Source organism: Manis pentadactyla, chromosome 15 (assembly GCF_030020395.1).
Source record: "Manis pentadactyla isolate mManPen7 chromosome 15, mManPen7.hap1, whole genome shotgun sequence".
Lineage (NCBI taxonomy): Eukaryota > Metazoa > Chordata > Mammalia > Pholidota > Manidae > Manis > Manis pentadactyla.
The window spans coordinates 53,024,487-53,045,776 of record NC_080033.1 but is presented as its reverse complement, the minus strand read 5'-3'; the positions used below and the strand labels follow the sequence as shown (position 1 = coordinate 53,045,776).

Here is a 21,290-nt window from a genome sequence, read left to right as displayed (position 1 = left end):
ATAACAGATACTATTTTGGACCTCTCAACACTTGCAATTTCTCTTCAGAATTTCCACTTGGAAAATGGACCCAGGAGGATTGTTATTCGTTGCCCCTACACTGTTTACATCATGCTTTGGGCAAAGAGAGAAAAGGCTTCTGTCACTTACGTAATTTTACTCTCATCAGGGGTGTGAGCCGGACTGCCATGCAGCAGGCAGCCTGCGCTCACCTGGGAACAGCCGGGGTGGCAGGTGCTCAGGGACATGGGAGCACGGCCAGTTCCTTCTCCACAGTCCTCTGCCAAACTGCAGCAGGATTTCTCTAAAATCCAAATTGTATCATGTTGCTTCTAAAACCCCAAGCTTCAGAAGCTTGCAGTCCCTCACAGGATAAGTTGCAGGGACCGCCGCCTGGTTTCTAAAATCAACATGGTCCAGGGCCCACCCCTCTCATTTCCTGAAGCCCCCATCCCACCCTCCCATTTGCTCTCCATCTATGTGCATTGCTGGTGGCCCCTGAACCTGCTGTCACCCTTCCCTCTTGATTCTGTGGCACAGGCTTTCCCTCTCCGTCCCCATTTGTCTGGGTAGGCAGAGAAGATCTCTTCTTTCCGGGTGGGGTTTCCCATAGGGTAGGGTTTCTCACTTCTTGCCCCCGACTGCCTTGGTTTCTTGAGAGTCAGTATGTTTTCCATGGGGCCCTGGGCATCTTTGCCTTCATGAGCTCCATTTTCCATAAACATATTAAATATTATATTATGATTAAAGTTCACACAGAGTGTCTTTGGGCATCAGTCCACTTTTAGATCCCTTCAGATGTGCATTCTCTATTCTCTGCAAGAATAAACCGAGGCTCAGAATCTACAAAACAGAGTTGTCTCCTGCCCCGGGTCATGCATAATACACGGTGGAGCCACGATTCTAATCCATTTTTGCCCAAGAGACCACTGTCAATGTTCTTTCAACTACAGATCAACCCACCCAAATTGAGGCAGGAATTGCTTCATTTTCTTTAATGTTTTTGGGAGTTCCAAGACCCATATGAAACAGACGATACCAACCTGGTTGGAATAACTTCCAAACTGCACACTGCTCTACACAGCCCCCTGCCTGTCCCTGAAGGACTGACTGGTGGTCCCAGCTGCAGGAGCGCTCCCAGCAGAGAACCTGCCACTCTCAGCCCCATCCGGGTTTGCCTAAGTTGAAGCAAATGTCACCACCTCAGTCAAAGTCCTGCCCCTTCCTGGGGCAACCCATAGCTGATGACTGATCAATAAAAGCCAGGTCCTCTCAGCTCTACTCAAGATCATTTTGAAGAGCCGTCCTTAGCCCGGAGCAGCACACAGGGTTAGCTGCATCAAGCTGTTGGTTCTCCTTTGCATCTCACTTCCATGTCCACCACTCCTGCTACCCCGTCTTTTCCCTCTCACATGTGCAGTTCTCAAGGGCACCCCTTAAAAAACATCCCCGGAAAAACTCCACCTCAGAGTTGGCTTCCCAGAGACCCCAACCTGCCCCCAAACTCTACTGAGTATTTTGCAACAAGCCTCCTAGTGTCTGTGTGTGAAAGTGCCAGATTCGTTGGTTCCTTCGCTGTTTTCCTCGAATGCATGTTCACTGGATGCTTAGCACTGTGCCAGGTACCAAGACATTGTGGGGAACAAGACAGAAAAGGACCTCGGGTCACATGCAACCTAAATTACATCTACGGGAAGATAGATTTTCATCATGTTTCTGCACTCAAACTGCGCTGCCCCTGCACTTAGGTGGAGGGCAGGGAGGTCCCCCACTGAGCCCTGCTGATTGCTTTGCGGAATGGATGCTGCTCCCAAGTGTGTCTGGATGGCCTCCTCATCCGTCATGGGACTCCTCTGTCCTTTCACTTGGCCCCATCAGAGGACACAGAGTGAAGTCCGGGTTAGGAGGGGCTTGAGCTTGAATGGGAGAACAGGAGTTTGAATGGCTGCCCAGAATGAGTACGGAGAGGGAGGGCAGAGGTGCAGATGAGAAGGCCAGTGGGAAAGGTGAGGATTAGAAGTTGAATTGAAAAGATAAGATGAAGGGAAGACAGGGCTAGATTTACTCTGCAGCAGGATGTAAGGGACTGGAGAAGGGTAAGGCAATGGAGGCTTCTTTGCAATGGCCCATGGCCCTTACCTAGAACCACACTGTTGACATCCCATCTTAATCAGAATAAAACCCAGACCCTAACTATGCCATCTGCCCTCCTTGATATGGGCGCTCCCTATCTCTGCCCTCATGAAGTCTGCGCAGCTACACAGGATGTCGCTGGCCCTTGGCAGGCCCGCCCCATGCCTGACTCTTTCTTATCACTGAGAACTCGGCAGAAATATCAAGAGCCTTTCCTGATGTCAGGAGCTCTAAAGCCGCACCCGCCACCCACCCCATAGTCGTTCAGCACTTCAGCCTTCTGTCTAAGCCTTCACAGCAGTCATCATAACTTGGGAATATCATGTCTATTTCCTTTATAGTTTATGTTTTCACTGTCTGTTTCCCCCTGGAGATTCTAAGACCCCTGAGGGTTAGAGATGTGATCTCCCTTGTCCACCCCTGTAGCCTCAACGTCAAGAGCAATGGCACCCACACGAGGAGTGGTTCAGTAAATATTTGTTGAATGAATGACTAATCTAGTACCTAATTCTTGAATGTTTCCCTATGGGTTGACAGGAACAGGAAGGGTGCCCTGCCTGCCTTAGACACAGGGTTAGAGCATGGACTGCCCCAGGAAGCTGGGTTGAGCAGAATCTTCAGACATCTCTGTCTGCATTCCTCTCTCTCTTTCTCTGAGCTCCTCTTGGGCCATCACTCCGATGTGAATGACATCAGTTCCCAGAGCCCTCCACTCCTAGGAAGCCAGCAGCTGCGTAATGGCTTCCCTGTGTGTACAAAGGTGTGTTAACACGGGCTTTTCTGGGGCCTGCTCCGGCTTGCCTGACCCATCCCCCGCCAGGGGAGGACATGCATCTCTAATACTCTGGAAAATTGGGGCTGACGTGAGGCTTGGTACCCAACACGGTTTCATTCAAGCAGACACAGAGAATAATAGCCCTGCACTTAAATGCTTGAGCAGATATCAATCAGAGGATTGTCCCAATAATCACGTTTATAAAGCTCATTAGGATGAATTTTTGAAATAACAACTTCTTCCACTTCATTCTTGACAAATGGCGTTTGTAGCCGTCGAGATATTTTATTTCAATTATGCACCGGTGTTGTAGGGAGAAGGTTTCTGACAATAGCAAGACATAAGCCATTTTTATTGTGCTTCTATCACTATTCCCATTGCTAAACTCGACTGGACAGTTCATTAAGATGAAAAATTAACAGCACATGCTTTGGGGAGGATAATCATGGAAGATGACAGCTCGTGGAGGCATCGGCATTCAGAGAGGCTGGCAGATGACTTAGGTTCTGGTCTTTGGAAGAAGCGGCCACTGGCCAATCAGCCAGAAGCCATGAGGTTACTGAGCACCTACTTGGGTGTTCAGTCCTGAGCTGAGGCATGGGGGGAAAGAAAATCCAGGAAACGTGGCCTTTGCCCTCCAAGAGTATACCATCTATTTGGAAAGGCTAGGGAGATTTCAGATGTCAGTCTGGGAGCCCCAGAGGAGTATACATCAAGTGCCTGACACTGTGGTGCTGACTATAAGCTGGGGAGTAATTCCGTTATCGGCTTTAGGGAAGATATCTTAGACCTTGAAGGATAGCAGGATGTTGATTACTACATGATGTTCTAAATATAATAGCTGCTTGTGGCTGTGACTTCACTTTTGGGGTGTGATGAAAATGTCCTAGAATTAGGTAGTGGTGGATTGAGGCACAACTTTGCAGATATACTAAAAAAGCTGAATTTAAGAGTTAACTTTATGATAGGTGAATTATATCTCAAGAAAGCTGTTATGTTTTAACAAACTCTACACAGAGAAATTACAGCAAATTTTATGATGTGTTTGGAGAATTGGGCTGAGTTCAAATAGAGAGATGGGATGGGGCAGACCAACCTTGATAGGAAGGAAGCATATACCCATTTTAGAGATGAGGAAGTGAAGAATCAGATCAGTTCATGCCTTACCCATGAAGCCACAGAGCTGGTAAATTATGAGGCTGAAACTTCACCTCTGGCCTTTCTGGCTCCGGAACTCAGATGCTTCCCACAGCACCCTGCCGGTGCCCAGGAAAAACAGACCCTGGAATGTAGTGACAACAATGATTTCCCCCGCAGAGTGTCCTCACCCTTTCTCTCTCCACTGTTCTTAGGAGGGGTGTGTGTGTGTGATCAGTATGGGTGCAGCTGTAACTGTAGAGGTGGGGTGTGTTTTAGGAGAAAAGAGGGACAGAGAGAAAGGAGACTATGTCTGTTTTCACCAGCTGCACAGAGAACATTGCATTCTCTTTTCCAGGCATTCACACTGTGCCCCCCTCCACTGGGGCTCTGTCTCTCCCTGGACTTCCATCCGCATCCTATTTCTCCAATGCAAGCGGAATTTCTAAATGAAACCATAGAGATGTGGGATCCACGGATATTTAGAAACAAGGCTTGGAGTTAGATGTCCTGTCCGTTAAATATGAAAGTCAATGCTCTTTCTTTTCTCCTCTTCAGAAGGAGCAGATACACATTTCTATTGTACAGCACGTCTAGATTAAAGCCACTTAAGTCATTATCTCCCCTGCAGTTAATAAAAGAGCTTTTGATGTCATTCTCAGCTTACTAGTCTAAATAATGGGTCAAATTCTCGTCCTGTTGGACCGGATGGAAATCTGACTCAGGATTTGTAAATCCTGCTGCATTTAGTTTATTTTCATTGGGACATTTTCTTCCTGAGCAGACAGTGGAATAACAGCATCCCTGGAATCAGCCTGCGGAGGAATCACAATGCATTAACCTAAGGAGAGAGATCAGAACAAAAGCTCTGTTTGCCATCTCCCACCAGGGCCCAAATCCCAGCAGTCCCCACTGTTTGGCTGCATTCCGGAGCCGTAAATAAAATTAGATCTTCGTGCAGTTAAAAGGAACTAGGGTTTATGAAATGGAAGTCTTGCTCAAGCAGTAGACATCCTCTCTCCCCGTTTCATATCAGTTCTGTTCACTTTAAAGGAGCTCTATTGAAAAGAACGATAAAGTGATCATACTAATAACGAAAGATGAGTACTTCTTGGTGTGGATCCCTGCCTATTTCAGAGTGTTTGCTTTTTTCCCCTCACTGAAGGTGCCTGACCTGTGGCTTGATTCAGAAGTGGGAAGGCTGGGGTTCAGATCTTGCTTCTGCCTGCCGGCTGCTGGGAGAGTGACTGCTCTGTGCTTCCCTTTGCTTATGTGTCAGATGCAGTCAGCAGTAGGGTGATTATTATACTCGCCCATTAATCAGTATCTCCCCTATAGGGATTGTGTGACGACTGAAGGAGGACACCTGTGTGCATATGTCTTTGGGAGGGGCTACTGCTCTTACTTATAGGACTGTTTCAGGGTTCAAATGAGATAATGCATATAAGAAAGCTAGCACAGTTCCCAGCACACAGTAGTAACTCAATAAATGTTTATTCCTCTCCTTAGCATTACTGATTATTCTGCATTCCTCCAGGAGACAGCAGGGGATTACCACAGCTCTCTGCTCTGGCAGGAACAGTGTCCCTGTTTGGCAGTTGCTAGAGGTTTCCCCTCATCTTAGCCCTGGAAGGAAGCCGGTCTGCAGAGAGAGTTTTGTCTGAATAACGCTCTCTCCAACAGTGGTAGCTTGGCCAGGTTTTGCCTCTTTTCTAAGTATCAGTTTTCTTACTTGTAAACTGACATAAGGGTGAAGGGGCTTGACTCAGATTCTTACTTCCATTGAAAAATCTATGAGTGATGATAACTGATCATGGATGAATCAAAAAATGTGCAAGTTGGCATTAAGGCATTTTACTGGCTTCTCAGGGAAAACAGCCCATTGTAAAATAAGAGCAGCAATGGAAACAAGTGTCACCCCTTATAACCTTCCGTGAGCCTCAGAAGGTCTCCTATCTGGATGCTTCTGGCTCAGGCTTGGCTACATGGTGACATGTATGGAAAACTGGCACTGGCCACTCTCTGATGAATGGATCAGCAGCCAAATGAGGATTTGAGCTCAGGCTTCTGAGCTTAAGGCGGGAGCCGACTTCATATATTTAGAAGATATGCTGTTCAAGGATCAAGGTTGGAAGAGGAAAAATGTGGGAAAAGGAAAACCCTATTATGTATCAACCACATGCTGGAGGCTGTCTTCCTGTCCTTTAATTCCTACCATTTTGCCCTGTGCAGGGGAACATTTTATCTCCATTTTTTAAATGAGTAAACAGAGGCTATCAAAGATTAAATAATTTGCCTGATACATCACAGCTGGTAAGTGGTACGAGAAGAGAGGAATTGAATACTTCAAATCCAAAATGGAGCTTCCTACCTGTAACAGTGGGCCCTGCCTCAGCCTGAGCTATCAGCTTTTCTCTCCATGTGCTGGAATGCATGGCAGACTATGCCGTCAGCCCCCTTGAATATCTCTGCCCCCTCTCCCTAATGGACAGAAACCCTAGGCCACGTTATAATTTGTTTCAGTGCATTCTCTTTCACCCAAAGTTCTTGCAAAATCATCTCTGTCTGCCCTGACTTCTTCTTTTCATGTCACTTGATGTGAGTGGTGCCGAGTAGTGACTTGTGGCTCTAATGAGATGGGTCAGTGCAAGTTCTGGGACTGGGAAGCTTCTCTTTCTGGACATTTGGATGCATGGGTTCAGGTGTTGGCACAAAACCAGTCTCTTTCATTGCAAACCACAGTCCCTAGGAAGGTGGAGCAGAGCAGGCACCTTACAAGCAGGTGCACATCAGATCTGTCACCTCCAGGAGTCCTGAGCAGAATGGCGCCGTGCCTTGAATAAAGCTCGTGGCATATCTGACCTAGTATAAAGCTACAGGGAAAGTCAGGAGGCTCTGGAGGTGGAGAAAAAAAGACCAGATACCACAGGATTGTTTTTTTCTTGTAAGAGAAAGGCTGTAGTAATTGTGCAGTCCACCCTAAAGTCAAATTGTTAGAAGTGAAATCTCTAAGATCAGATGTCAGGGGTCACACTGGTTGTGTGACCTTGGTTGAATTACTTAACCTCTCAGAGCTACAGTTTCTTCCTCTATAAAGAGGGGATAACAGTAGTGAAAACCCACAGGGAAGTGTGCAGATTAACAAACTAAAGCACGTAGAGAGCTCAGCACAGCGTTCAGCATGGAATAAGCTCCAATAATTGTCAGCTGCCTTCAGCATGGGCTACTGTTAATCAGCTGGGTCCTCCTGGATGAGAAGCATCCGACTGAAGACCGAATCGGGGCTGACTTGGGAGCAGACCACCCCCAAATGGGAACTCTGCTTCCCACCCAGGGAAGTCTTTTCCTATCTTGGGGCAGGATTTTCAGCCTAAGCCTGCTCTCAAGATTGCAGCCCCTATCTTCACTAGTATAGCTGAGACGTATACTGTTAAAGAGTATGACTTCTTCTTTCATTCTCCATCAAGAAAATCAGGATAATAAAAGCTCTTACCTTTGTCGGCTGATGTGTAAAATGAGCTAATGTTTGGGAAAGCCCTTTGTAAATTACAAAATGCCATAAAATGTGAATTATTATTGGGATCGCTCTACTCCAGGCAGTTCATAAACAATTCATAAAATTAAAGACACGTTCTACTGATACTCAAAAAGCATTTTTGCCTTTTTAAGTATATAGCTATAAACTATGAGCAGATGGGTTTGATAATAGAGTCTCCAATCTGATGTAAATATTAGTAACCGCCCACTGAGAGCAACTTTCTAGCAGGGACAGCACTCCAGCTGCCAGCAGTCAGTGCGGCACCGTGGTTCTCTGTGACAGCTCCGTGGTTCCACCGGCTACCGATGTGCTTTGTGACTTTGCCCTGAGTTGCCCAAGGTCTTCTGAACCTCACTTCCCTCATTTGTAAAATAAAGATACTAATACGGACCTCACTGAATCCTGGTGAGGAGTAAATAAGACTATGACCACAAAGTCCTGGACCATTACCTAGTGCAGGGGACCTGGGGACCTCCGAACAGCAGCCCCTTGCCCTCAGGTTGACAAGGGTTTTCTCTCACCTTAGGCCCCTCATTGAAATGCTGCTCAGCGTCGGAGCCCAGGCCACCAGCTGGACTCCCAGCAGCCTCAACAAGGTCACTGCCATTGCAGCTCAGCAATCCACCTCCCAGCACCTCGCTGGCCCTGCTGACTTTGAGGCTTCCACGGTCACTCCCAGCAAGGCCAGGTCTTTTCAGATACCAGCACCCACCCTTGATTAAATCTGTGTGTGGGGCAGCAGGGTGGGATGGAGTGGAAGATGACCTATTAAAACCCATGTGAACAGCTTGAATTCCTGGCCATCTCCCTCTGATGGTGTGGGGCTCCCTAGACTCCAAGGACCCTACATCACCAGCCATCTCCATTTGGACAGTCCAGATGCAGCCATGTCCACACTACTCCAATGCCTCAGTGATAAACGAGATGTAAAATTGACCTCGACACTATTAAATTATAGGGGCTGAGGTTTTAATGCTGCCAAAAGAAACAGTATTTATTGAACACATGTCCAGCATGTCACCAGAAGTATCTCATTTAATCTTCACAACAAGCCAAGAAGAGATGTGTTATACTGCTACCCCGTGTTTTGGATGCAGCTACGTGATGCAGAAGAGTGGAGGTTGGCTTTAAACCCCGTGCTGTTGGCCACCGCAGTACCCACCAGCCCTTGGGGGACAAATGTCCTTTTATCACTAATTCCTGATGGCTCATCGAATGGGACAAGTAGCTTCATCATTCTGAGTAAATATCTAGAGAGAATGACCAGAGACAAGGACTAACATTCGATTGACTTAATTTCCATGTGCACATTGCCAACTCATCTTTTGCTTTACAAAGTGGCATGTGATTTCTTAAAGCTGATTTCTTAAAGTCTGTATGTGTGGGGTTTTTTTCCTTGTTTACTGATGGGGTGTCACCACAAGCCTCCCAGACCAAGTGCTGTAAGCAGGGTGATTTTACCAGCATGTACCGCTTATTAGATGGAAGCACGATTAGCCTGTGCTCTGTTTAATTAAGCTTCGCTTAATGGGCAAACGTTTTCTTTAACAGGCTTGCTGTCACCTCATCAGTTATTTAAGGCAGTTCATTTCACATCAGGGGGAAAAAACGAGAGAAGGGGAAAAAAATGTCTCATTTGCTCAAACTCGATTGGTCTGAGAACAAGCGTGGCTGTCTAGAAGATGCCTAATTGCTGCTGTGATCGTGCGCTTATTCCCTATTTAGTCCTAGGCTTCTCGCTGAAACGCTAATCAGGGTTAGGTCTTACCTCTTGATGAATGATTTTGTAAAAACTTGATATTCTGCAGCTTAGCTAGGAATGTCTCCATGAAAGTATAATGCCACTCTGACTGAATGAAAAGATAACTAATGCCCTTAATTTTGCAAAGATGGCTGTGATTTGGTACATACACTACAGATCAGGGGAAATCAGAATGAAATTAATTTCCTTCTTTGCATAGGCACCACCTCTGTTATATCATGAGCCCCTTTTCTTTCAGCTCTTTTTGCTGGGGATTTAGAGAACACTTGGCAAGTGTATTTGGTCTTATTTCACATAGCAAGGGTCAAATTCAGGTTACGCCATTTTATCTGATGTCAGAATTTGGGGAACTTGAGTTCTGTGTTCCTCTTTTCAGTTGTCAAGTAGGAGTAATTACCCCTATCTCACAATGCTCTAAGGAGCAAGTACCATTCATGCTTCTCATGGAAGGTCTAACTTTGTAAGTATGCAGGAAACATTATTTCCCTTCCCTTTTACACCCTGCCCCTCCCGTCCACCAACCCTTGAAAGTAGAACAGAGGTTGTTCCTTTGGGATTATATTTTTCTTCCCTGCAGCAGTCACACATCAATCCTAAATCGGAATCTTAGACCCTTTGCCAATTCTAAATTCTAGGGATTAATACATCCAAACTGGAAATGAATAGCTGAGGCATACCTCTGTGTATTTTGAGTGACGGACACCAAAATTACGGACATTTGGCTGTTTCTACACGTTCAAATGACTTGCTTCTGACTTTCCATCTTTGCATGCTGCAGTATAAGTATGAATCCAAGCATTTTCTTCACCTGCTCTGGCCCAAGAGCAGAAGTTATTTTTATTATAATTATTTGTGTGTATGTGTGTTTGTATGTGTGTGTGTGCGGTCTACCACCTGCTGCACTTCCTGCCTCACCATTTCCTCTTTCTTGAGCAGCCTTTGTGCTTTCATGTCCCAAATTCCTGTCATTAACAGACACACTCTAATTTCAAGTCTTAGATGCTTGCTTCTGCCATTCCCTCCACCTGGATTGCTGTTCCTACCTTTCAAGACTTAGCTCATGTCTATCAAGTCAATCTTCCCTGACCTGTAACCTTGTTTATGTGAGTCTCCTCTGAGCGTTCTCAACTCCTAATGCTAAATCCAAGTGTCTTTCACATTTTTATTTATAATTTTCTGGGCTTCCTCCCAGCCTGCCACCACAGTCATTAGACTCTCAGTGACTTAGGACCGTGACAGCATCTTCTTGTTACTGCCTCTGCTTAGCTCAGTGCCAGGTTCGTAGCTCTTGTAGGTTTGGTGAATGCATTTTTGTTAATGTGTGTGTGTGAACAAACATCCATGAAAGCTGCACTCCTAAAAGATCCTGGAAGTTGCCCATGTTTCTGGCATGGTACATGCTCCTGATATAAATGATCCTGACTTCAAGACTTGGGTATTGGTTGTTTTCTCAGAACCAGTGTCAACTCAGAGGATGAAAGAGAACATTATTCCTAATTCTTCAATCGATTATCACTATAGCTAATCCTTTCATCCTTACGCTTTTTACATCGTAGGTCACCTGTCAATATCTAAGGGCCTCCTCTATCTCCTCCAGGGAAATCAAACATCCTTCCTTAGTTTTCTCTGGCTTCAGTTACATTGATGTTAAAGGTTCCCACACTGTCCACATTTCCCCAAACATGATCTCTTCTGCCTAATAGTGGTGCTTCCCTGAGGACTAGGCAAGAGCATTCTGAGTTCATAAGATATTTGGAGACAAAATGATTCTGAGATTTAAGATAAAAATAACTTGAGGCTTGAAGTTATTTCAAGCTCACCTAGTCCAGTTCTTCATTTTTGCAGATTGGTTTCCACTTTGTCTGACAAAATACACACTTCCAGTTCAATTTGAATTTCAGATAAAAAATAACAATAATAATTTTAGTGTAAGTATGTCCTTCCAAATTGTATGGGCCATCCTTATACTAAAAAACAATGCTGTTTCTCTGAAAGTCAAATTTAATTGGGTGTCCTGTATTTATATTTGCTAAATCTGGTTCCCGCAAAATAGATTACGTGCTCATTTTGATTTGACAGGGTTAATATCATGTATCCATTCCTATATCACATGACTAAGGGTGGACATTTTTCTACTCCGACATAAAGTGCATCTCACAAGTTTGTGATGATTATTCCTAGACATCTGTCCCATCTTAGCAAAGCATGAGTTGGCTTAACGTGGGGTACAAATGAGCCATATTAAGAGAGTTTTATCATGGGTACGTGCAACATTTATTTGTCAATTCAGTACATCACAAACCTGACTGCAAGTGTCAAGTGAGTTCCCATTGAGGTCAAGTCCTTTCTAAAAAAAATGCTAGAGACTTTGGTTGTGTAGGATATTGAGAAAGTAACAAAAGGAGCTGTTTTGAGGATAACTAAAGCCACACAATAGAATAAGGGCAAACAATTTACTCTAAAGCTGCACATTTACCTAGTATATGTGACACCCAGTTTTCTCCAAAGTAAACTGTCAGTTCTCTGAGCTTGCTTGCTAAGGAACTGCTTTACAATTCTTTAGCCAGTTAGAAGTGAATGAATTGTCACTCTTCTGCTGTAATCTGAAAACTCCTCCTTTATCATGCTTCTCATGCTCCAAGATGGCTTCACTGAAAAAAAAAAAAATCACATCTTTGTGTTAATGTCATTATTACTCTGCAGAAAAAAGAATGTATCTTATCTACCTGCTTGAAGTTCAGTCTCAATGCCAAGTCTGTGATTTATAATGAACTGAAGGAGACTTTGCTTCTTTTAAATATGTTCAACGGAAGTGTCTGCTTGTTTGTTTGTTTTTTTCCTAATGACCCCAGAAACATTTTCTCTGGCTTTTGATTTGAGCACCACTGGTTTTCACTTGGAGTTTTCTCAAAGTGACACTTCCATCCCCTCCTCATGTCAAGAAATCAGTGCTCTGCTCACTCTGTGGAAGCATCGCTTTTCATTTAGGATCCAGTCTGAAAAGTCATTCCTTCTTTCATGCAGAAGCCGTTACCTGGACACATCCTGTGTCACATGAAACCTTTCTCCTCGGCAGGAAGATTTGAATGTTTACTTGGGCACTGAAGGTTGGATAGCTGTTGAAAGAGGTGTGTAAACTAGTGAAATACTGACATAAGAAAAAGATATAAATTATGTAGCAGCCAAGCGCTCAGTTCACTCCCAGCAGGACAAAGTGGGATTCAGCGGCACTGAGCCATAGGGCCTGAAGGAACGATTCAGCTGCAGAGTAGGGGAGGGAAGGAAGGTGAGGCGTAGGCCTGTGCGTGTAGGCATATAGGCTTGCAGACACAGATGTATAGACCCGCAAGTAGGCATGTGTGTGTGGGTGCTGGGGGCTAACATCCAGAACAATTCCAAGGCAGTAGAAACTTTAAGATCCCAGAGCCCTTGATCTGGGTTGGTGGGAACAGTGTCCATCTGGGGGAAGAGCACAATCACGACCAAAGATACACAGATACAGGCAGGAGGCAGCATTGTTTACTGTCTCCTCTGCCCAGAGAGAAATAGGAGCTCAAGCAGTAGGAAGAAATGCCGGAGGCAGGGGCAGATTCCAGGGAGAACCCCCTCCTCCACCCCAGCATGGCCTAGGTGGAACCTCAAGGCCCTAGGCGCTCCAGCTGGGCTTCTCAACAGAGGACCGGACAGTGGGTTTTCTGGGAAATGAGTCGTGGACTTGGTACGTGGAGTGCATGTCTCCAGGAGAGGGATGAAGAGGTTCCACCCATTTCTACCTTTCAAAGTTCTGCCCTTCTTATTCCAGATCTAAATCCTGTCTCCTTTCTTCCTGTAGTGGCCATTCCATCCTGCGTATATCTGGACCTCTCTTAATGTTTACATTTATCACTGATTTTAATGAACCGATTTGATCTGGAGCTGTTATTTCTGAGTGTGTACATTATTCAAATTAACTAGCTTTGAAATTCTGAATCTCTTGCTTGCCCTTCCCTTGGGAGTTCTGGGTGGGCTTGATTATGTTGCCTCAGTTTAAGATCTTAAAATGTCTATGCATGGAAGAGATAGAGGATGGGAACTTAGAGCTCGGGATGCAGAAGGCCTGAGCCCGGAAACCCGGTGTTGTGGCTGGATTAAGAAGCAGGAACCAACTCCGAACTAGGAGACTAAGTCATGTTTCATTGGCTTTGTGGGCAGCCATCCCTGAGATGCAAGAGTGGACATTTCTGCCATGGCTGTCTTACCAGGAAGGCAGTACAGTCCTTATGGCAAAGTCCATGACCTAGAGTAACTGCTTTGTCATTTTATTCTTCATTGGCTCCTTGGTTGATTGAGGCAGTTGTGATCCAAAGGAGATTTGCCTTACCAAGTGCTTCCAGAGAGCACTTTCTACCTTATCAATGGTTCCATGGATTGCAAATTTGCCCTTCAACTGAAAACTTGTTTGGAAAGGGGTGCTTGGTAACGGGATGGAAGATGCCTGTGAGCAAGAGCCCAGCCGTCTCCAGCCCCGACGCTTCTCCTAGGGAGACATTTTTCCTGCCTGGGGAAACACCTGGTTGGATTTTGTTGGCACTCTATAACCTGATTAAAGTTCTATATTATTTTATTTGTTTATGTAATTTCGTGAAACAAAGGCAAGCTAGTGTCACTTCCCATTTGCTGTTGAAAATAAGAACCTTCTTTGCCAATGTGGGTCTTGAAGGGACCAGTGATGTGAACAGTGGTTGGATAACAGCCACTCTTCCTGTCAAAGAATGATTCCCCGCCTCCCCTTTACACCCTCAGATGAAATATTGATGTGTGGGACTTGCCTGTAGCACCACGTAACTCCTCTCATGAGCGACATACCTAATCTTTTTGACAGTGATTAGCCCGTGAGCTCTCACAGAGCTATGGCGTGTTGGGCTGGTTACTTCTGTTAGAAGATATTCATTGTCTGGCTGCCTTTCTACCATTCCTGCACGGCTTGCATTTTATTACTCATTAGCACCTTCTTTGGAGGCTGAGGCAGTGAAGGACATAGAACAAAATTTCATTCTAATGTGGGAAACGTTATGAGGGAGAGCTTTGAAAGTCGTGATTCATTCCTTCAAGGACTATTTGGAAGAGCGGGCAGGCTGGAGAACATCTGGGGAAGAGTTGGGTATTTCCTCTAAGGAACCATTGGATGAACTGGTGATGTCTGAAGTAGAAAATGCAAGACTCTTGGGTGAAATACCCACTTTCTAAAAATTCCAGCGACCTATGTGTTCCTTGAGGGCAGTTTCACTAAATTCACAGCACTTAACTCCTGCAGAAATCCCAGTCTCCACAAATATTTCTCAAATGGTTGCTTTGTGGAATAAAATCTAGCTGAGTTCTGAGCATCTCCAGAGGAAAAATATTAAGACTTTCACAGGGGAATAACAGAGAAGTTTGTTGTGAAAGGTGGAAAGGCAAGAGCTTCCAAACGGGCTGTATGTGGCTTCCTCTCCTATTTTGGGTGCTAACTAGTCATATGCACTAAACTGCATGTTCTGAAGGTGAAGGGCCCCACACCCTTGTTTCCTTATCTGGACACTGGAGGCAGTAGTGCAAAATTCCTGAAGATGCTGGAGGGAAAGAGGATGTAAAGGATGTATGTAAAACACCTTGCACGGTGCCTGCCACCCAGTAGGTGCTCATGTACACCCCCCACCAGGGGCTGGGCTGGGTCAAGTAGAGGCTGAATGGAGAATGAATGGTTCACCAAGATGGGCCCCTGGAACTTTCCTGGTCAGGAAAGTCCAAACCATCTCATGTGACATACCTAGTAGCTCTGTCCACACTTGACATGATTGTTCTATTCTCATCCCATATTAAGGATAATTAAAAGGCCCGTGGTCTCTACAGAGGGCTTCTGGCCTCTATCCCTACTGAGTCTGGGCCCCTAATATAGTTTCACAGCTTTACTTGTTAGAGTCAGCCGTCCTCCCACCCCCGACCATCATCCCCCCACCAAGTTGCTATGCCTGAAGGCAGCGCTCTCCCAGGTGGGCAGTACAGCATCCCTTTGCATCCAGGGACAAATGTAAAGTATTCATATGCACATGAAAGGAAGCCATTTGCAGCACCTGATGGGCTCTACGTCCCCATCAGAGAAAAGGAGCAAAATCCCATCTCCTTCTTGTAATAATAACATTCATCTACAGCTCACACTACTAAAGGCTGAAAGCCAAAACTTTTAAATTACCCAAAGAAATGTAAGTTGCCACTGCTGTCAGTGTTTCATCATCCTCCCTTCACCTGGGCAGCCCACATTATGCCTTTACAAAGAGCTTCCCAATCCATTATCTCATTCGACCCTCAATTAACTTGGGAGACAGGGAGGTCAGGCATCATTTCTCCTTTTTTTTTTTCCATAAGAGAAAACAGAGGGGAAGTGAGTTGTCAGTTGTCAGCAGTCCCACTGCTTCCTGAGCAGGGGCCTGCTCCCCAAGCCAGGAGATTATAGGCACTGAAGCAGGAATTTACTAACCTGCCACTGGACTGAGACAGCAAGGCTGTTAGGTATCAAGATCTCAGAAGCGGTTTCTTTTTCCCTTTCATTTTTTTTTTTAATGCAGCAGAATTGCTTTTGCAAAGAAACCTTGTGCTGAGTCCAGCTGTACATTCTGTTTGCTGTAGGATATGGAGCCAACGGGTCCCGCTGCCCCTACCATTCCATCCCCTCACCCACAGGTGTTTTTCACGGCCGTCTGCGGATCATCTTTGGAGACCCCACCACCCACCCATCTTATCCAGCCCTTCATTTCACAGAAAGGAAAACTGAGGTCTAGATGACTGAATGCTGCACAGCGAGCTCGTGGCAGGCCTTTGAATGCCCAGTGCAGTGTTCTTCATACAGCTTCATTCACTGAACAGGCATTTGATGCTTCAGTTGACGCAGATTCGTGTCTCAGACCAACACTGATTAATAGAACTTTTTTGATAATTGAACTGACCATTGAACACTTGAAATGAAAGTAGCACATTGAGGAAGTACATTTTTTATTTTATTTAACTTAAATTACTGTAAGTTTTTAAAGCCATGCGTGTCTAGGTTGCTACCGTATTGGATAATGTAGCTCTAGACCAGAGGTTCTCACTTGAGTGTACACTGGAACCAACTGGGGAACTTCAAAAATAGTGATTCCTGGTTTTTGTGGATTTTTAATTGGTTTAGACTTTAGAGGAAGGCCTGGGCAATGAGATTTTTAAGACTCCCCAGTTAATTCTAATGAGCAGTCGAATTCTAGAGACATTGGTCTAAATGTTAAGCTCCACGAGGGGCAGAGGCCATGTCAGCTGTAAACAGCACTGTACCTGGGAGCAAGGAATTCTGGGAGGAGTTAGCTATGCTCCCAAATCGTAGGGGGCTCCATATGTCCTGGGGAAGAGGAAGACCTAATCAGGAGTAAAGAGTATTAAAAGTGCCCTTATTAAATTATTTAAAAGGACAAGATGATCCAAAGAAGTGGAAATGTTCAGTTCCACCAGAGAGATGGAGAAAGAGAAGGAGTCTCTTTATGGTAATGATTCTGGTAATGAATTCTAAATAAAGAATTTTTTCCAGAAATGCATTTGTAGCAATAGATGTTTCTGCCAAGCAAGTCAAAACTCACGTCTGTAATTCACAATAGGATTAACCTGGGATTATGGAAAATCTAATTAAGGGAACCATGCTATCTAAGACCCACAAAAGACACTTAATGTTGTCTTTGAAAGTCCTGCCTGTCTTGAGAATGTTCAGCACCTGCTTCAGAAAATGCTCTGCACACGTACAAGGCACTTGACTAGTTTGCTGTATCACATTACTTTTCTTTTATGCTTAACTTAAAAAAAATCCCATTTCTTTTGATAAATGGCATTAATATATTTGAAAAGAAAGAATGGGGCTTCAAAGATTGCATTATTTGAAACCACAGTGAGATTATTATGAGGCTATTGTTGATGTCTGCTTTCCAAAAATAACAGGGTGGGGTTGGCAGTGGTGGGGAAAAGCCCTCTGTGGTATATGTAGAGATACAAAAATGTCATTTAAAATAGGGCAGAGTTTGGTCAACTCTGAGTCTGGGGAGGTATGTTAGAAAGAGACCTCCAGAACAGCCCACCCACATTCTGGTAAAAATCAAGTTTCCAATAATTGACAGCAGCTTGGCTTTCTGCATTCCTCACTCCTATTCAGAGGCTGATGAAGCTGGGCAGATGCAACTGGACAGCACTGGGCTGGGGTCACAAGTGGGACTTCTCAGAATTGTAAAGGCTCTTGGCCATGGTGGTTTGAGGCACTTTCTCCCTTTGCTTTGGTAATTATTTCAAAAAACCACATCAAACCCTTGTCAGTTATTAAGGACACCTTGGGATAATTCCTCCTATTATTGTTTACACTTTTAAAAAGCTGGCTTTGTGGGAAGTGGTTCTCTGCAGGATGTCAGATTCCAGCAAGAATATTCAGATTGCTTTCTCTCTTTCAGGTCTCCACTGGCAGTCTTTAAAGAGAGCTCTCAGGTTCTTATTTATGAATGTCCTTTTCCTTATGGATCCTGGGCTGCTGGTTTCCATAGAAATAGTTTGCAAGGGAAGACTGCATTTAAGGCAGGTTTTGGGTGCATGAGGGTAGGGTAGATGCTCTTTACCTTTTACTTGATGCTTTTCCCCCCCATTTTTTAATCTTTCCTCTATGGGGTGAGGTCTCTAGGGTTTGTTCACTTTATCTTTTATTTTGCACAAGTTACTGTATCTCATTTCGATATGTCCTTTCTGTATCTCAGTTTATCTTGGTTTTCGGAGAAGGACTAGTATTGGAAAGTCTAAGCTAGGGTTTTATCCAGTTCTGAGATTCTAGCCTTGAATAATGTACCAAAATGTCCAAGCTTGAAACAAATGTGGTAATATTGATAATACCCACTCTTGGAAGAATTTGGGAGCCAGACTATCTACTTTGAACTTGCCACTGAGTAGTAGTCAGTCCACTGGCTTCACAAGCTTAATATGTTTAAAACCAAATTTGTGCTCTTTATCTTCAAACTAGCTCCTTCCCCCTGGAGGCCAGGAGCAGGACCACAGTCTTTCCATGATCCTTGGACTGCAGCCTCCATCCTTTCCAATATGTCCAGTTCTCAAGGACCTCCACATGTGCATGGTTTCTACAGGGACCCCTTTTCCTCCACCCGAGGCTTATTTTTCTAGTTCAAACTGTATTACCTGTCACCTAAACTATTGCAACAATTTCAGGAAGTGTCCCTTGACTGCATGCCATGCTCTCTGAAGCTGTCCTGAAGGGTAGCCACTAGCCACATAAGACTCTGGAGCTCTGAAATGTGGCTAGTCCAAACTGAGAGGTGCCATTAGTTTAAAACACACATGGGTTTTGAAGAGTTTGAACAAAATAAAACGGAGAGGAAGGCAAAATATTTCAATTCATATATTGATTACATACTAAAATGGTATAAATGGGGGCATACTGGGTTAAAGAACATATATTGCTAAAATTAATGTCACCCCCTTTAAAAACTTAAAAAAAAAATGCAGCATCTAGGAAATTTGAAATTATACAGTGATTCATTATATTTCTGTGGAACATCACTGCTCTGCTTTGTCTCATCTCCCTCATATTTACATCATTGCATTTAGCAATCCCTGTTGTATTATTTTGTTTATCCCTTTTTCAGAGAAAATTTCCTGGAGCCCTTTGCAAGGCTCACACCTTATCGCATGTTGTATGTACAGTGTATATTCATTACATCAGGGTATTCAGGGTGTGTAGTATATATCTACATATTCTTGTTAAACGAACAAAACTCCTCATTTATCCTCTTGATCACCTATTGTGTGCCAGGCCATGTCAGGTTCTACACAAAGTTCTCTCAGAGTCCTTAATGCATTCCCATCGCCTGTCAGGAGAAGTTCTGGCTCCTCCTGCTATGCTTCAAGGCCTGTCGCATTAGCAGGGCTCTGCACTGCCTCTTGCTAGAGGACACCATTCTCATCATATCTGATGTAAGTGGGGCCGTGTGGAGTTGTGTGCAGGGCAGACCTGCCAGCTGGGACGCAGACCTTCTAAAGGAGATGAAAACCTCTATCCGGGGAAGGTTGCTATGGCTCAGCACAGCAGACTCATAGGCTCCTGTTGACATGGAAAACCCTTAACAGGCTGTGGCTGGCCTTCTATTCACAGGAGGAGAAACTTAGTCCTAGAAGAAGTATCTTTTTCTAAGGTTACACAACTGTTCAGCAACAGAACCTTTGCTAGAACACAAGTATCTTGACTTTTGTTGTAGAGATCTCCCTATTGACTCAGTATTCCTCAGAAATTCAAAAAAGAAAGCATTTTCTATATCTGAACAAATGAGCTGCTCATCTATTGTACTTCACCTTCTACTAGAAGAACCACTGAACATTTTTCTCTGGATGATGGTCATTTACTAGATTTGCTGCTTAATGATAAAAGAAAGCATGCAGGTCAGCTCCCGAGCAGGAGGCTTATTGTAACGAGATGCATAGGGCATTGCAAATGACATAGAAATTCAGGAACAGATGATCTGTAGGGATGGGCCCTGAGGACAAGCAGCCAGAGGGCAGTCCTTGAGGGCAAGATCCTCAGAGAACAGGCCAGGCGGTCTGCCATTTATCCGGCTCAGGGACTGAGGCCATGCTTGTTTCTATTTGGTTTCTAAAGGGCTTGCTCATAACCTTGATTCCATTGAAGCACTGGCCATAAGATGTTACTTTGTGACTACTCTATACCCCAGGTGCCTCATAACCTTTCAGTCCCCTCACTAACTGGAAAATGGTTCCCGTTTTCTTTTATTCAAGTTCCCAAGTGAATCTGGTTCACCCAGCTTATCATCGTGAGCTAGGTTACATGGGTTGAGACCATCAGTGGTCAGTTTAAGGTTTGGTTATCCTTGGACCAGATGTGGTTCGATCAGCCATGACTCAGGGTAAGAGCTGAAGCTTCCGATATTGAAGATGATCATGGAGATAGATGTCTACTTGGGAGAGGCTGACGTGGGCAAGTACTGGAAGGCTGGAGTGCTATGCTACAAGCTCAACTGCAGACACGTGGTCACTGATTCCTCTGTGCCCTTGTACATAGTCAGTTTGCATCAGTTCCATCATTCTGTCATTCATCTGTTTAGACAACTGTCTCACCACTATTTGAGTACTGTCTACGATTCAGAGATACATGTTAGCCTGTGTATCACCAGGATTCAAACCAAGCTTGGCACTGTGAAAAGTTTTTTGCTGAAGGAACCAGCAAATGAAGAAAGCTTTTAGAAATTTACCACTCTGAGACAAAAGGAAATTTACGTTTTTGCCTTGGGTATGGCAAATGATGCTACATTATGTTGAGCATCTGTTTATCATTGCCATCTCTGCCCTGCTCTTCCCTCAGGTATTTTAGCTGGTGCAAGAGAAAAATTGAAAATAAAAATTTCTCTCTTTCCACACATTCATATAGAGTGTTTATTCATAGTCTGAGATGACACTGCTGACAACATTATTTCCTGTAAGTGTTGGTATATTTTATTCATCTTAATGATTAACATTTAAAAATATTACAGTGAGAAAAAAACTATCTTCGGGATTTAGCAGAGCACAAATAAGAAGTTCATTACATACATTGTATTTAATCACCTTACCATTTGAGGGTGATTTAATTATTTGAAGAGATAAGTAAATAGTCAAGGAATGATTCTACATGTTTAGAATTTGGGAACTCAAGTTGATTCTTATGATGCTTTGTGGCCAGGAGAGCCTAAGAATATAGCAGCTGATTGTACATCCTTGAAAATAAGTGAAATTCATACCTAATAGAGGTCATTTTCACTATCAAATACAATTTTGGAGCCGAGATGATCCTTAGATGTGGATCATGCAGTCTCCTTATATTGCAAATGAGGAACATGGACTCTCTGAGTTTGGGAGCCAGGTAGAGCCGAAGC

The 21,290-nt window shown here is 44.3% G+C and overlaps 1 protein-coding gene across 3 annotated transcripts in view; it reads left to right on the top strand.

Annotated features, from left to right (window-relative positions):
* The window catches only part of CDH11 (cadherin 11), a 140,609-nt gene that overhangs the window by 66,249 nt on the left and 53,070 nt on the right, over nucleotides 1-21,290 (top strand). The window contains exon 3 of one of the 3 annotated variants that reach the window (XM_036897755.2): nucleotides 12,370-12,473. The exons of the other annotated variants lie outside the window; for them this stretch is intronic. The gene's annotated coding sequence lies outside the window, so the exon portion shown is untranslated. The remainder of the gene's footprint in view (nucleotides 1-12,369; nucleotides 12,474-21,290) is intronic. 3 annotated transcript variants of the gene reach the window in all.